Source organism: Meles meles, chromosome X (assembly GCF_922984935.1).
Source record: "Meles meles chromosome X, mMelMel3.1 paternal haplotype, whole genome shotgun sequence".
Lineage (NCBI taxonomy): Eukaryota > Metazoa > Chordata > Mammalia > Carnivora > Mustelidae > Meles > Meles meles.
This window is the reverse complement of record NC_060087.1, coordinates 47,589,976-47,608,348: the sequence shown is the minus strand read 5'-3', so window position 1 is coordinate 47,608,348 and position 18,373 is coordinate 47,589,976. Positions and strand designations below refer to the sequence as shown.

The following is an 18,373-nucleotide window of genomic DNA, read 5'->3' as shown; positions in this document are numbered from 1 at the left end:
ATTCAGATACCTGTGGTCTCTCCATATGGATGTGGATGTAGGTGCTGTGATTTCACCCATTCTGAATTTGATGTAGGTTGCCATTTAAATAGGTTGAAATTTAGTCCAGGTCCCTGCATTTCTAGGGAGCTTTTTGTTAAACAACATGGTTTTGAAACTTCACCATCTGTAACAGTTAGTATTTCCTTCATATGTGGATTCCAGAGCCTATTGTCAAAGATTCAGATTCAGTAAGTCTGGGGTGGAATGCAAGACTGCAATTTTAACAAGCTTTCAAAGTGCCCTGAAAGTGCTTGGCTCTCTGGAATGCAAGTTACCTAGCAGTCAAGCCATTCTAGAGTTCTCGAAAGATGTGTGCATGTGTGGGCTTGCTTGGTTTTCTTTTCACCCCCTTGTTCCCCTTTCAGAACTTTATAAGGTCTGTGTTGTAGTAGAAATATTAGGCCATGTGAACAAATAAACATCAAAATCACCTTCTATTTTGAGGATGCTATTAAACAGTGTATATCTTTCTGGGCTCTTTTTTTTTTTTTCAAATGTGTACATGACTATTTTTTTCCCCACAAAGTGGGATCGTTACTATAAGTTTTTTTTTTTACTTATCATGAACATCTTTTCATTACCAGTAATCATGAATTAAATTATTATTTTTAATAGATACCTTTATAAGTTATTAATCAGTTCTCTATTGTTGGACATCTAGAATTTTCTCCAGTATTTCACTATTGTAAACATGGTTGTGATCAACATCCTTGTATATATAGTGAAAATTATGTACATTTTATTTTTATTTTTTTTTTAAAGATTTTATTTATTTATTTGACAGAGAGAGATCACAAGTAGACAGAGAGGCAGGCAGAGAGAGAGAGAGAGGGAAGCAGGCTCGCTGCTGAGCAGAGAGCCCGATGCGGGACTTGATCCCAGGACCCTGAGATCATGACCTGAGCCGAAGGCAGCGGCTTAACCCACTGAGCCACCCAGGCGCCCCATGAAAATTACGTACATTTTAATTTCATCTCTGCATTGTGACATTGGTAACATTCATCTTTTAGTGATACTCTGTAAATGGGGGAAAGAGTTTTCATTCACTTGGTAGTAGGATACATAGTAAAAATATGTCAAGCATTTTGCAAATTGTATACTCTAGCTATGCTAAAGGATGCTTAGGTAAAACTTAAAACATTCTAGTGGTAAGGACCACTTAGGGAAGTGCCTTCTATCATTCACCTGTGGAGAGAGTGAAAGAGCCTGTAAGGTCTTAGTATTCAAAGTGTGGTCCCTGGACCAGCAGCATGGACATCACCTGGGAGCTTGTTAGAACTACAGGTTCTACGTCTCATCCCAGACCTACTGAATCAGAATCTGCTTCTTGGTGACATCCGTAGATAATTTGTATGCACAGTAGTATTTGAAAAGCCCTGAAAGAAGGGACCACCAGTCTAAGAGCTAGCTGAATCAGAGGAGGACTTCCCTTAATACACCAGCATATGCTTTATATTATGTCATAGATACTGATTCCTGCTGTCTGCTCCAGACTTTCCAAATCAGAATCTCTAAGAGATGGGCCCCAGGAACTTATTTTTTGAAAGTTGCCCAGGTGATTGGACACATAGCCAGATTTGGTAATATCCATGTGGAGCAAACGCTGTAAATATATAAAATACATTTTAACTTACATCGAAAACAATTGCAGTTTTTGTCAGAATTGGTGGACTTAATTGATACAATTTTTAGACATCACTTCATTTTCTGCATATTTGGAATTAGGAAAAACATGAGTATTATGCAGTTTGTAATGTATAATTTCTCATATTTTTTTCACAAAGTCGTCTTTGTTATATAATTAAACAGTTTTGTAGAAAAACATCCAGTCAATAATTTAAATGTTTAAAGTATTCCAAATTCTTCTCCACTCTTTGTTTATATGTGTGTGTATGTCTGTGTGTATAATATATAAAATTAGTATGTCCATACTTTTGTTATCAATTTGATATGTATTTTCTATTTATTAACATCATTAAAATATTTATATTTTATTGCATTCATGTCACCTCTTGCTTAAATCTGCTTCCCTGAAATAAGGCCGTTCAATTAAAAAAAATTTTTTTTTGCATGTTTGATTTAACAGCTTAACAAAAGACTTTTATACCTTTTTCTCTTGATGACATTTTCCCCCACTGTGGATATTTGAGCCTTGTGTAACAGTTCTTTTTTTTTTTTTTTTTTTTTTTTTAAGATTTTATTTATTTATTTGACAGAGATCACAAGTAGGGAGAGAAGCAGGCAGAGAGAGAGAGAGGAGGAAGCAGGCTCCCGGCCAAGCAGAGAGCCCGATGCGGGGCTCGATCCCAGGACCCTGGGATCATGACCTGAGCGAAAGGCAGAGGCTTTAACCCTCTGAGCCACCCAGGCGCCCCGAGCCTTGTGTAACAGTTCTTAAAAGCTCCATATCCATTTGTTTAGAATACATTGACATTATGGCAGTGCAAAGAACCAGGAGAGAGAGATTTTACTGCTGATATTTGACTCTGAGGATGTTAAACAAACCCTTTGATGATGTAGGTCTGATTTAGAATTTGGCTGTAAATGTCTGCATTTCAACAGTTTGTCATATTTTATGGTTTCCATAACTTTATCTATGCATTAGTGGGAAGGCTGACCGATTGTTCTTTGTAAAGAATTTGCTAAACTACTTGGTAAATTGGTAATTTACTGTGAGTGAGGGTTATCAGTCGTAAGTGCTGTTTGGAAGACTGTTTCAGTTTATGATGTTGAAAGACCTGGTCAGATGTTACTGAAAGGCTTGTTTAGTAACCCGCTAGAAGGAGTCAGTCACAAAAATTTGTAATATTTTCTTTCCCTACCAGCTTGAGAATCAACAGCACTGTTCTTTTACACATGGAAACATAACCAGTTTTTGCTTTACTCTAATTTGGAAAAAATACTTTCACTAGTGCATTTGTCATTTGTTTTCTTGATAGAATTGAGTTTTCATATAATAGGACTATTTTCCAAATAAAGAGACATCATAGATATCTGAAAATTTTTTTGTTATTTGACTGTTTCTAAAATGTATTTGAGTGTTTTTTATTCTAAGATTTTATTTATTTATTTGACAGAGACAGAGAGGGAACACAAGCAGGAGGAGTGGGAGAGGGAGAAGCAGGCTTCCTGCTGAGCAGGGAGCCGGATGCAGGGCTCGATCCCAGGATCCCGGGATCATGACCCGAGCTGAAGGCAGACGCTTAACGACTGAGCCACGCAGGCGCCCCTTGAGTGTTCTTATAATAAGCTTCACTGTGGGGTCAGATATGTGATTGCGTGCATCTTAGGGTAATTAAATGGGCCTCCTTTTTATTTTAATTAATTTTTTTTAATTTTAAAATTTTAATCACCCTACAGTTAACGTACAGTGTAATATTAGTTTCAGTATACTGTACAGTATAGTGATTCAACAGTTCATCACCTGGTGCTCATCAGGACAAGTACGCTCCTTAATCCCCATCTCCTATTTAACCCATCCCGTTACCTGCCTCCCCTCTAGTAATCATCAGGTTTTTTTGTCTATAGTTATTATCTGTCTCTTGGCTTTGCCCTATCTTTTTTTTCCCTTTGCTTGTTTATTTCTTAAATTCCCTGTATGAGTGAGATCATATGGTATTTATTTTTCTCTGACTTATTTCACTTAGCATTATACTCTCTAGATCTTAATGGGCCTCCATCTAACGACTAGATATCTAGTGAGTCTGGCTATAGTGTCTGAACTGAACCACAAATGGCACTGAAAAAAGATTTTTTTAAAAGATTTTATTTATTTATTTGACAGAGAGAGATCACAAGTAGGCAGAGAGGCAGGCAGAGAGAGAGGGAAGCAGGCTCCCTGCGGAGCAGAGAGCCCAATGCGGGACTCAGTCCCAGGACCCCGAGATCATGACCTGAGCCGAAGGCAGCGGCTTACTCCACTGAGCCACCCAGGCGCCCCGGAAAAAAGATTTTTAAAAAAGACTCAGTTGACTGTAGTGGGTTGACGTGTTGAGTGAGCATTTTTTTTAAAAATTTTATTTATTTATTTGACAGAGAGATCACAAGTAGACAGAGAGGCAGGCAGAGAGAGAGGGGAAAGCAGGCTCCCTGCCGAGCAGAGAGCCCGATGCGGGACTCGATCCCAGGACCCTGAGATCATGACCTGGGCCGTAAGCAGCGGCTTAACCCACTGAGCCACCCAGGCGCCCCAGTTGAGTGAGCATTCTAATGCACTTTCTTTATAGTAGTGAATACATTCAGAGCAATGCAATGGAAGTAGCAGTCTAAAAATCTATACTTCCACACCCAAAGCACCTATCATAATTGTGGAGAAACGTCTTTCCATTTTATTTTCATTCAGCATCTAAAAGCACTTTGGAGATGTATATTTTTTAATACCAGCCCTATATTAAATTGTAAAATTAGAATTAGATAATATGTAAACAGTTGAATTTCCAAAAGAAAAATCAAAAAAATAAATGTTAGAATTTCTGTTTCTGAATAAATATTGTGGTCCAAAGTATTTACTCTGGGATACTTTTGCTCTCAAAAGTTTGTTATGGCCTTCTTGGAAATATTTCTAGTTTCTTTTTGAGCTGCACAAGAAAATGCTTCATTATATATAAGCACTCCCAAAATACCCTTATTCAGTTCGATTCCTGTCTCTTCATCTGACCTAGCCCTCAAAAAGTGGAATACTCTCACAAAGAAAGAAGATTACGTTGAAGGGAGGAGGGATAAGGCTTCCTTAAATATATATGTTCTTGTCTCTTTGTCTAAAAACTAGTCACATAACTTTATCAAGTATAAACCAAAGGCAGATGTTTTCATAAAATGACAAAGGGTGAGAGTGGCAAGAGACAGACTCAGTCTGGGAAATAACGTTTATTTTCTCAGTTCAGAGTTAGTTTTGAACGATCTGTTTGATAGTTAAAAGAACAAACTGATACATCTAGTAGGCTGAATAATTGCACCCCCAGAGGCCCATGTCCTAATTCCTAGAATGTATGAATATGTTACCTTACATTGTAAAAAGGACTTTGTAGATGCGATTAAAGATTTTGTAGTGGGTAGACTATCCCACATTATCTGGGTAGGCCAAAGGTAATCAAAGGTCCTTAGAGGAGGGATGGTCCTGGTCTGAAGAAGATCTGATGATGGAAGCAGAGGCTGGAGTGAAGTGGTTGATGGAAGTGGGCAGTGAGCCAAGGAATGTGGGAAACCTTTAAAAGCTAGAAGGATACAGATTTTTCCCTAGAGCAATCCAGCCTTGCCAATACCTTCATTTTAGTCTAGTGAAACTCATTTAGGACTTCTGATCTTCACAAGTAGAAGATAATAAATTTGTGTTGTTTTAAACCACTAAATTTGTGACAATTTGTTACAACAGAATTAAGAAATGTATAGAATACACACAGCTGCCATTCATTCATTGTCCATTCATTCAACAAATGAATATTCAGTTCTATGTGTTAGAACTGTGCTAAGTGCTAGGGACATAATGGGGAGGAAAAGCAGACACAGACCTTATTTTCATAAAACTTACGGTAGAGGGAATTTATAGTCAGTAAGAAGGCTTGGAGATTGAAATTAGTGAAAAGATCAAAGGGCTGTTAAATATAGATTTGTTTGAAAGAAATGGTAGGGTTGGGAGTATTGGGCAGTGGTGATACCACTCTTTTACTACTTAGTTTTCTTTTTTTAATTTTTTTTTTTGAGATAATTTCTACTAACCAAAGAGTTGCAAAGATAGTATAGAAAGTTCTGGTATACCCTTCACTCAGTTTCCCCTTATGTTGATATCTTAATCAGAGAACATTTATCAAAACTTAAGAAATTGAAATTAGTGTAATAACTATTGACTAAACTCCAGAACTTACTTGGATTTCACCAGTCTTTCTACTGATGTCCTTTTTCAATGCTATGATCCAATTTACGATCCCACATTGCATTTAGTTGTTACATGCTCTTAGTCCCTTCCAAACTGTGACAGTTCTTCAGCCTTTCCTTTCCTTTTCATGATCTTAAAGAGTACTGCTCAATTATTTTATAGAATGTTGCTTCATCTGGGTTTGTCATGTTTTCTCATGATTAGATTTAGGCCATGAATTTTGGGACGAATACCATAGAAGTTATATAGCCTTCTCAGTGTGTCATAGCAGGCAGTACCTGAAGTTGTTTAGAGTACTGGGGATAATAACCTTGATCACTTGTTTAGGATGGTGGCTAATAGATTTTTTTCTACTGTAAAATTAATATTTTCCCTTTTGTAGATTGATAAATATCTTGGGAGTAGATACTTTGAGACTATGTAAGTATCTGTTTCTCCTCAAACTTTGCCCAGTTGTTTTGGCAACCGTTGGTGTATCTTGCCTATAATAAGTATTACTGTTGGTGTTCAAATGGTGATTTTCTATTTCCCACATTCCTTCTACAGTTATTAATTGGAATTACCTCTTAGTTTTATGTGGTCACTTCCTAAGTATGACTGTTAAGTTTCTGAAAGCCCAATAATTGGGAAATTTGTGGTTGAGGAACTTTAGTATATTTTTAATTATTAATAATGATATCATATACTTTGCATTTATAAAAATTAATGTTAATCGAGCACTTGTATGAGTACCCAGATAGGTACTTAATTTGAATATTTTATTTAATCTTCACAATAATTGTATGAAGTAGAGATGATTAGTTTTCAGATGGTAGAACTGAGGTTTAAATACATTAAGTAACTTGCCCAAAAGGATAGAGGAGGGAACTGTATTCATCAATTATATATATGAAACATTTACATAGATGATTTAAGAATTTTCCCCTCATTGGTTATTTGAGCAGATCGTTCTTTTGTTTTTAATGAATTTAGATCAGTTTCATAAATGGATCCTGTTTAAAACAAAGTTCTTAATATTAAACTACTAAGGCTGAAGGGATACTTAATAGTGTCATTTAAGGACACTCCTTGGCCTGGGGCCTCTGAGGAAAAATTTAATGGCTTGGTTGCCTTGGTTTAATATCTGGCCTTCATCTTCTGTCAGTGTCCAGAGGTGGTTGGAAATGTGGGCGAGACTGACTTGTGTTCATTCAAAAGCCTGAATCTAGGACACAAATTTATTAATTTAGAATGAGGAGTACATTTGGTAGGTCAAATGTTCTAGTTGGTCTGTAGGCTAGATACATGGGACACTAAATTATAATCAGAAACTGGCTTGGTAAGAATAGAGTCAGAACAAAGCAACTAGAGTTCCTGTGTGTGTTCTTCTGCCAAAACAATAGACCAAGCAAATGAACTGTATGCTCATGTCCTGCCTGGATGATGACATCCCCTTTGTTCAATAGTACTGGAAGACAAGTGAACCTGGTTCTGTATTTGGTTCATTCCCTTTTCCATATGCTATCTTAACTACTATTGATGAGCACTTTTCAAAAAGGTTCTGATACTATTGTTGCCTAAAAGCTTTAAAATGCTAATATGACCAGGCCATAACTATTATATGCTGATTTCTTGATTAGTACTTTGGTATTACCACTTACAAATGATTGTTACCCTAGTGTGTGTTTATTTCATATAGCTTTAGTTCTGGGATGCTATACTGTCTCTTCAAGGAAAGTGGTTTGTGAATGAGGTATCTGCAGTCATTGCTGTGAAGACTCTTCCCGAGAGGCAGAGCGATGAACTAGAAAGTACTCAGGATTCAGAATATAGTAGACCTGGGTTCTAGTGATGCCTGTGCCTTTTGGGTTTCTTGGGCAAGCTAAGCTGCTTAACATTTTGGAGCCTTAGTTTTTTACTTTTTAAAAAAGAAATACAATATTCCTGATATGCAAAAGAGAACAAAGAATAACGTGGAACGTGTGTACATACTGCTTAGCTTGAGAAATAAAAATGTTGAGGATCAGAGATAATGATTATAAAACGTGGCACATGGTTGAGTGAACGGACAATAAATGATAGTAATAAAATACTGAGTGGCCTCATATTTATCCAAAATACTCACTAATGGACTACTTTGTAAGTTAAGTACCATTTTGAAGCCTTCATTGTGATTTTCCTTACTTGAACAAGTTATTATACAGCTTTTATAACACCATTGATGATTTCTTCTGTTCATGTTTGCAGAAACAGCCGCGTAGCCACTGACCTGGTTATGTAGTTCATTGTTGGTATTTGCATTAAGAGACATAGCTGATAAGGCTATAGTTTACATTTTGGAAATGGAATGCTTCTTTTTTGTTTTGTTTGTTTTTGTTTAAATTACAGTTAGTTAACACAGTGTAATACTAGTTTCAGGTGTACAATAGAGTGATTCAGCACTTCCATACAACACCTGGTGCTCATCACAACAAGTGATCCTCATCACCTATTTAACCCGTCTCCCCACCTACCTCCTCTCTGTTAACCATCAGTTTGTTCTCTAGTTCGGAGGCTGTTTCTTGGTTTGCCTTTCTTGCTTTCTTTTTCTTCCCCCTTTGCTCATTTGTTTCATTTTTTAAAAATTCCACATATGAGTGAAATCATGTGGTATTTGTCTTTCTCTGACTTATTTCTCTTAGCATAATACTTTTCTAGCTGCATTCATGTCATTGCAAATGGCAAGATTTCATTCTTTTTTGTGGCTGAGTTGTATTCCATTGTATATATATTCCATTGGCAGGTTTACTTTCCACTTACTGAGTTAGAAGTGGACCTTGGAAGATCTTGGCTAGCCCTTATCGGTGGAGTTTACCTCCAGTAATACATCTGGGGCAACAGTTGTAATTTTGTAAAGTTGTTTACTCCTAATGCTGACTACTTTGTTTCCTAGGATCAAAGGATAAGATGGATTAGTTTAGTTTGGCACGTGAAAGACTTGTATTCTGCTAACTTAATCAGAACGCATCAAAATTTATTCATCATTCTTTAGAACAGATCTGCTGATCTATCACAAGTGAATGACTTCCAGCTAATTATAGGGACAGTTAGGACTTACTTAGTCATCTTAGATTAGACAGAAAAGTGTAAACACTTATTCCCAGGTCTCTTCCTTTTTTTTTTTTTAAAGATTTTATTTATTTGACACAGCGAGAGAGGGAATACAAGCAGGGGGAGTGGGAGAGGAAGAAGCAGGCTCCCCACTGATCAGGGAGCCTGATGCGGGGCTCGATCCCAGGACCCGGGGATCATGACCTGAGCTGAAGGCAGATGCTTAACGACTGAGCTACTCAGGCACCCTCCCAGGTCTCTTCTAAGTGTAGTATTCTTTGCTCTTGTTCTTTAAATTCCTTAACTCTTCTAGCATTTTTTAAAAAAGTTCAGATATGCTTGACATAACATTGTGTAAGTTAAAGGTGTACAGTGTGTTGGACTGATACATTTATATATTGCAATGTGATTGCCACAGTAGCCTTAGCAATTTATCGTGTGATGTGTTTATCTTTTATTTTTTGTGTGAATACATTTAAGATTTAGTTGCTTAGCAACTTTGACGTTTATGACAGTATTGTTGTCTAATCACTATGTTGTCTCTTAGATCTTCAGAACTTACTTACTTACTAGTTGTACGTTTATATCCTTAAGCAGCATCTCTCAAATTCCCTCCTCCAGTCCCTGGTAACCACTGTTCTACTCTCTGTTTTTACAAATTCACTTTTTAGATTCCTTATTTATTTATTTTAAAAGATTTTATTTATTTGACAAAGAGAGAGTACAAGCAGGGGGGGTGGCAGGGAGAGGGAGAAGCAGGCTTCCACTGAGTAGAGTGTGGTGCTCAATCCCAGGACCCTGGGATCATGATCTGAGGCAAAGGTGGATGCTTAACCAACTGAGCCACCCAGGGGCCCCTAGATTCCACATTTAAATGATACCACACAGTGTTTGTATCTCAGAGGGATCTCTGCTTATGCATGATCATTGCAGCATTATTCACAATAGCCAAGAGATGGAAACAACCTAGGTGTCTGTCAGCAGATGAATGGATAAAGATGTGAAGCATATATATAGACAATGAAATATTATTTAGATATACACAGTGGAATATTATTTAGCCATGAGAAAGAAGGAAACCCTGTCATTTATGACAACATGGACAGACCTTGAAGGCCTTATGCTAAGTGAGATAAGTCAGAGAAAGACAAATAATGTATGAGTTTCTTAACTCTTTTTTTAAGATTTTATTTATTTCTTTGAATGAGAGGGAGCAAAAGAGAGTGCACACAAGTAGGGGGAGGGGCAGGGGGAGAGGGAAAGAGACAAACTCCTCCATGAGCGAGGACCCTGACATGGGGCTTGATTCTAGCATCCCAAGATCACAATCTAAACCAAAGTCAGATGCTCAACCACTGAGCTACCCAGGCACCCCTTAACTCTTTTTCTTAAAATACTTTTGTGTTGTGGCAAAATGTATATAACAGTAAAATTTTCCATTTTCGGGGCACTTGGGTGGCTTAGTCGGACAAGTGTCTAACTCTTGGTTTTTCAGCTCAGGTCATGATGTTAGAGTCCTGAGCTTGAGCCCCATGTCGGGCTCTAAGCTCAGCACAGAGTCTGCTTGTCTCTCTCCCTCTCCTCCTCGCTGTACTTGCTCTCTCTCTCAAATAAATAAATAAAATATTTTACAACTTTACTATTTTAGCCATTTTAGGTGCATAATTCAGTGGCATTATGTATATTCACATTGTTGTACAACCATTACCACCTCCCATCTCCAGAACTTTTATTCATCCCAAACTGGAACTCTATACCCATTAATCAATAATTCCCCCTTCCCCACTCTCCCAGCCCCTGGTAACTGCTATTCTACTGTCTCTGAATTTCTGTCTCTATGAATTAGCCTAGCCTATTCTAGATACCTTGTAAAACTGGAGTCACACAATATTTGTTCTTTTGTATCTGGGTTACTTCACCTAGCATAATGTTTTCAAGTTTTATCCATGTTGTAGCATGTATTAGAATTTCATTCATTTTTAAGGCTGAACATACATACATTGTATGTATATACCACATTTGTTTTATCCATTTGGTCCATTGATGTACACTTGTGTAGTTTCTTCTGGCTGTTGTGACTAATGCTGTTATGAATGTTGGTATACAAATATTTGTTTAAGTCTCTGCTTTTAATTCGTTTTGGTGTATATCTAGAAGTAGAATTGCTGGATCATATAGTATTTCTATGTTTAACCTTCCTGGAACTGCCATACTGTTTTCTACAGGGCTGCACCATTTTACATTCCTACCAGCAAGTCACAAAGGTTCCAATTTATTTACATCCTGGACAAATCTTGTTATTTTCTGTTCTTGTTTTGTTTGTTTTTTTAAGTAACCATCCTAATGGATGTGAAGTACTATCTCATTTTGGTTTTGATTTGCATTTCCCTAGTGACTAGTGATATTGAGCCTTTTTTCATGTGCTTATTGTCAACTTATATTTAATTCTTTGGAAAAATAAATATTCAAGTCCTTTACCAATTTTTAAATTGGGTTGTTTGTCTTTTGGTTGTTGAGTTGTAGGAGTTCTTTATATGATCTGAGTATTAATGTCTTATCAGCTATATGAATTACACATATTTCCTCCCATGCTGTGAATTATCTTTTCATTCTCGTTATAGTGCCTTTGATGTAAAAAAGTTGTAAATTTTGCATAAGTCCAGTTTACCTATTTTTCTTTTGTTAGTTCTATGCTTTGAGATTCCCCATGAATTTTAGGATTTTTTTTTTTAATTTCTCCAGAAAATGTCACTGGGTTTGTTTTTTTTTTAAGATTTTATTTATTTGAGAGACTGTGTGAGAGAGCAGAGGGAGGGGTAGAGGGAGAAGCAGACTCCTAGCAGAGCAGGGAGTCTGTCGCAGGGCTCCATCCCAGGACCCCAAGGTCACGGCCTGAGCTGAAGGCAGTTGCTTAACTGACTAAACCACCTAAGCACCCCTTATTGGGATTTTGATAGGGATTGCCTTGAATTTGCAGATCTCCTTTGGCATTGACACTTAGCAGTATTCAGCCTTCCAGCCATTAAATTCCATTTATTTATGTCTTCTTTAATTTTAGCAATGTTTTGTAGTTTTCAGTGTTAAAGTCTTTCACCTCCTTAATTAAATTTCTTCCTACATATTTTATTTTTTTGATGCTGTTGTAAATAAATTGCTTTCTTAATTTCCTTTTTGGATTATTAATTTTAGTCCATAGAAAGACAACTGATTTTTGAATGTTGATTTTATATCCTGCAACTTTGCTGAATTAGTTTATTAGTGTTTGTTTTTTTTTTAAGATTTTATTTATTTATTTGACAGGCAGAGATCACAAGTAGGCAGAAGCAAGCAGGGGCGGGGGAAGCAGGCTCCCCACTGAGCAGAGAGCCCGATGCGGGGCTCAATCCCAGGATCCTGAGATCATGAAGCCGAAGGCAGAGGCTTTAACCCACTGAGCCACCCAGGCACCCCTAGTTTATTGGTGTTTGATATTGAGTGTCAGGAAGAGGAAGCTAACCACTTGTGAAAATGAAAAAATGTAATATATTTCTAAGTTAATAGAAATAAAGGAAACAAAAAATAAAATATATAAACAGCCTGAATAAGATAGAAGGAATAAAATTAAGTATATCATGTGCTAAATCAAATATGTTCCTATTGCATTTGCTTGTTAAAAAACTGAGACTGTTAAATGAGGTTAAAAGACAAAATCCCCGTGTTGTTTACTAAAAACATGCTTAAGACAGTGGTAAAGAAAGGTAAGATAAATTATGAACAAGAAAGAGAAAGCAGGAGTGGCAATATTAATATCTGTAACAGAAGGAAGGAAGTAAACTTAGAGCACTGAATAGGGTTTTATGAAATTATTTGCTTCACAGTTTAAGACAATATATGAAAGAGTCATAGGCACACAAAATATTTTTGGTTAGTAATTTAAACTAAGAACCTGTAACAGTTTCGATGAAAATGGATAAACATGGCTATAGTCGGAGATTTCAGGTCCTATTATTTCAAAATAGGACCGATCTAGTAGACAAAAAGTGAATAAACACAGAACTAGATAATATAGTCCACAAACTTCATCTGGTGGATATATAGTACTATATATCCTTCAAAGAGAATACAAATTTTTATTAAAAAGTTGGTCAAATTAGGTGGCCTAAAGAAAACATTAAGTTAAATAAAGAGATTTTATATTCTGTATTCCTCAGTAAAATTAGAAATAATGAAACAACCAAAAGATTCTTAACTGGAAATCAGAAATCATACTTCTAGATAAATTTTGGAAAGAAGAGAGAATCCAAACTGAAATTATAAACTACCCAGAAAGCAATAAAAAAGAGGACATTATGACAAAATTTGTGGGTCATTGCAAAAGCTATACCCAGAAGAAAACTTAACACCTAAAAGGTATATGGTAATTTTGAGACATTAGGGATATAACAACAAAATAAGGCAAAATAAAGTAAGAGGGAAATAAAGATAGCTGAAATTAATAAGGAATTATAAACCTGAAAATAGGATAAATAAATTCTACTCACTTTGGCTTTCTGAAAATGATTAATGAACCTGATGAAGAAAAATAAAGAAGGCAAAAATACACGAGAGGAGAAATAACAAATGAAATATAGCCATGCTCTGTAAAAGAGTCAAAGAAGTAGAGGAGAACATTATATGCAACTTTACCAACAAAATTTTCCCAATACTTTAGTATGAAACACTTCAAATATAGAGCAGAATTGAAAGACTTGCCTAGAACATCCATTATATCCACCATCTAGATTCTACCTATAACCCTGATAATACATTTTAAGTCTTAAGTAATGGATTGCTCTTAAACAAAATATAATCCAAAATGTACCCAAGAAAAAGTAGAAAAGTTGAATAGGCCAGTTATTGTAGAAAGGTGATCTAAATTCTTTTTTGTTTCTGTTAATACCGGGACAAGGAGGCATCCAAGAATATGCAATGCAGCATTGTTTATAATAGAGAAAACTTGCATCAACCCAAATATCCTTCAGTGGGTGAATGCATAAATTATGGTAGAACTAGATAATGAGATACTATGCAAGTTAAAATAAACTGTTATACATATCAAAGTAGAAAAATAAATGTAATATCAAACAAAATAATTTGCAAAAGGAACGTAACACATGATAACCACCTCTATGAAGCTTTAACACCTGTAAAACTATATTGCTTATGGATACAAACATATAATAAAAATACTTTTAAAATGTGTATGGATTAAAAACCTAATTCATATAGTAGTTACTTCTGGAATGGAAAGGAAGGGGATAGAATCAAGAAGGGATATCTAGGAGACTTCAACTATGTCTCTAATGTCTTGTTTAAAATAAAAGTAAATTTGGCACAATGTTAAAATTCAACAGAGCTGGTTATTACACCTTATTCTTTATGCTTTAATTTTTTTTATAATTTAAATACATAAAAGAACATTAGAAACAAGTAAATCCAGAGCTTGATATCTAGGTAACCTTTAAATGACAAGTGATTCCAATGTTAAAATTATTTAACTCCACTTAATTTCATGAAGCCAGTGTATTTTCAATACAAATCCTTATATTTGTCAAAGAAAGAAAACTATAGCCTAATCTCACATATTAATATAGATGTCAAAATCCTTAGCAAAATATTAGCAAATATGATTCATCAGTAGATCAAAAGAATAATATGCTGGAACTAGGTAGGCCTTAATGATTTTAAGAATAATTCTGTATCAGGAACCTATCAAGAAACCATATGATCACATTAATAGATGCTGAGGAAACATTTAACAAAATTCAACAGCCACTCCTAATTAAAAAATAAAAGTAACATAGGAATGTAAGTTCAGCATGTTAAAGTACTCGCAAAAACAAAAACAAAGCAATGGACATTGTAAGCTGTGAGAATAAAACATTTTAGCCGCTGCCTTCGGCTCAGGTCATGATCTCAGGGTCCTGGGATCGAGCCCCACATCGGGCTCTCTGCTCCGTGGGGAGCCTGCTTCCTCCTCTCTCTCTGCCTACTTGTGATCTCTCTCTGTCAAATAAATAAATAAAATCTTTAAAAAAAAAACATTTTATTAAAATACAATAAAAGGCAGTGATAACTGTTACATCATTTTTTTCAATATTGTTAATGTCTTAGCAAAATCAATAAAAAAATAAACAGGTCCATCCATGTTGTCTCAAGTGGCACTACCTAACTTTTTATGGCTGCATAATATTCCAATGTAAATATATATACCCATCTTCCTTATCCATTCCTCTATTGATAGACACTTAGGTTGCTTCCATACATATCTTGGCTGTTGTAAATAATGTTGCAGTGAACATAGGGGTGCATATGTAGTTTTGAATTAGTGTTTTAATTTGGGAATTATTGGATCATATGTTATTTCTGTTTTTAAGTTTTTAAGGAACCCCCATACTGTTTTCCAGAGTGGCCGCACCAATTTACCTTCCTTCTAACAGTACGTGAGGGTTCCTTTTTTCCCACATTCTCACCAGCACTTGTTATTTCTTGTCTTTTTGTTTATAGCCATTCTGACATCTCAGTGTGATTTTATAGCCATTCTGACATCTCAGTGTGACATCTCAGTGTGATATCTCAGTGTGATTTTGATTTGCATTTCCCTGATGATGAGTGATATTGAGCATATTTTTATGTGTGTTGGCCATCTGTATGTCTTCTTGGGAAAAATATCTGTTTGGATTCTCTAGCCATTTTTAAAAAGATTTATTTATTTTAGAGAGAGAGAGAGAGCACAAGGAGAGCAGGGGAAGAGAGAGAATCCCAAGCAGACTCCCTGCTGATTGTGAAGCTGGACACGGGACTTGATCTCATAACCCTGAGATCATGACCAGAGCTGAAATAAAAAATTGTTTGCTTAACTGACTGAGCCACCCAGGCACCCCTTGTCATTTTTTAAATCACATTTTTTTGGGGGGGGATGTTGAGTTATATGAACTCTTTATATATTTCACATATTAACCACTTATTAGATACAACATTGACAGATATCTTCTCCCATTTAGTGGGTTGACTTTTTTAATTGATGGTTTCCTTTGCTGTGCAGAAGCTTTTTATTTTGATGTTGTCCCAATTGTTTATTTTTGTTTTTGTTTTCTCTTTAGGAGACATATCTAGAAAAATGTTGCTATGGCCAATGTCAAAGGAATTACTGCCTGTGTTCTCTTTTAGGATTTTTATGGTTTCAGGTTTCACATTTAGGTCCTTACTCCATTTCGAGTTTATTTTCGTGTATGGTGTAAGAAAAGTCTGTTTTCATTCTTTTGCATGTAGCTGTCCAGTTTTCCCAGTACCATTTATTGAAGAGACTGTCTTTTCCCCATTGTATATTCTTGCCTCCTTTGTCATAGATCAAATGACCATAGAAGTGTGGTTTTATTTCTGGGTTCTCTGTCCTTTTCTGTTGACCTATGTGTCTGTTTTTGTGTCAGTACTGTACTGTTTTGATTACAACAGTTTTGTAGTACATCTTGAAATCTGGAATTGTCATACTCCCAGCTTTATTTTTCTTCTTAAGATTTCTTTGGCTATTTGGGGTCTTTTATGGTTCCATAAAAAATTTTAGGGTTTTTTTGCTCTTGTTCTGTGAAAAATGTTGATGGTATTTTGATGGAGATTGCATTGAATATGTAGATCATTTGGGTGGTATGAGCATTTTAACAATAGTAATTCTTCCAGTCTGTGAGCATGGAATATTTTTCCATGTTTTTGTGTCATCTTCAATTTCTTTTATCAATGTTTTATAGTTTTCAGTGTATAAGATCTTTCACCTCCTTGATTAAGTTTATTCCTGGGTATTTTATTCTTTTTGGTGCAATTGTAAATGGAATTCTTTTCTTAATTACTCTTTCTACTACTTTATTATTAGTGTATAGAAATGCTATCATGAAATTGTTATTTAAAAAAATACTATTTACAGTAGCACCAGAAAAATACTTAGGTATATATAAAGTATGTGCATTATCTATATGCTGAAAGCCAATAAAAAGTAAAAGAAATCAAAGAAGATCCAAATAAATGGATTGGTTGATTGGAAGACTTAATATTAAGATGTCAATTTTCTCCATATGACCTATAAATTCAAGACAATTACATCAAAATCCCAGTGGGAATATTTGTAGTTGTTGACAAGCTGATTTAAAAATTAATATGGAAAGGCAAGGAACTGGAATAGCTAAAACAATTTTGATAAAGAAGTTTAAAGAATTCATGTTAACTGATTTTTCAGACTTACTCCAAGGTTACAGTAATTGAGACATGTTTGGTATTGGCAAAAAGATAGACACATAGATAAGTGGGACAGAATAGAATTTGGAAATAGACCAAAACAGATATGGTCAAGTGATTTTTATTTTATTTTGTAGTTTATTTTTTTGGAAGATTTTATTTATTTATTTGAGAGAGAGAGCCACAAGTGGGGAGCAGGAGAGGAAGAAACAGACTCCATGCTGAGTGGGGAGCCCAATGTAGGGCTTGATCTCAGGACCCCCAGGATAATGACCTGAGCTGAAGGCAGACGCTTAACTAGCTGAACCACACAGCTGCTTCCTGGTCAAGTGATTTTTGAAAAAGATACAATGGCAATTCTGCATAGAATGGATGGTCTTTTCAACAAAAGGTGCTTGAGTAACTATACATGCATACTAAAAAAAAAAATGAACCTACACCTAATTTTCACATGTTATACAACATTTAACTCAAAATAGATCATAGACCTAAAAATGTAAAACATAAAACTGTAAAACCTCTAGAAGAAAACCTGAGAAAATCTTTTTCACTTTTGGTTAGGCAAAGAGTTTTTGTATATAACAATGAAAACATGATCTATAAAAGTAGAAAATCAATAAATTGGAGTTCAACAAACTTAAAATATTTTGTGTTATGAAAGACACTATTAAGAGAATGAGAAGATAATCCACAGAGTGGCAGAGAATATTTTCAAATCTCATATGTGACAAAGGACTTGCATCCAGAATCTGTAAAGAATTCTCAAAGCAATAAGATAAAACAACCTAATTAAAAAATGGATTAAAGATTGGAACAGATATTTCAGCAAAGAAGATAGATGTATAGCAAGTAAGCACACAAAAAGATGCTCACCCTCATTAATCATTAAAGAAATGAAAATTAAAACCACAATCTGATACCCAGTACACCTATTGAAATGGCTAAAAACCAACCAAATGAAACAAAATCCTGACAGGACCAACTGCTAGTGAGGATAATGTGGAGAAACTCTAATACATTGTTGTTGAGAATACAAAATGGTAGAACCATTCTTGCACTCTCAGTTTCTTACAGAGTTAAACATACCATATGACCCTTCAATCCCAGTTGAGACATTTATCCAAGAAAACCTACATTCATGCAAAC

At 35.5% G+C, this 18,373-nt stretch overlaps 1 protein-coding gene across 3 annotated transcripts in view; it reads left to right on the top strand.

Annotated features, from left to right (window-relative positions):
• WNK3 (WNK lysine deficient protein kinase 3) overlaps positions 1–18,373 on the top strand; it is a 157,738-nt gene that overhangs the window by 23,332 nt on the left and 116,033 nt on the right. The window lies entirely within an intron of this gene.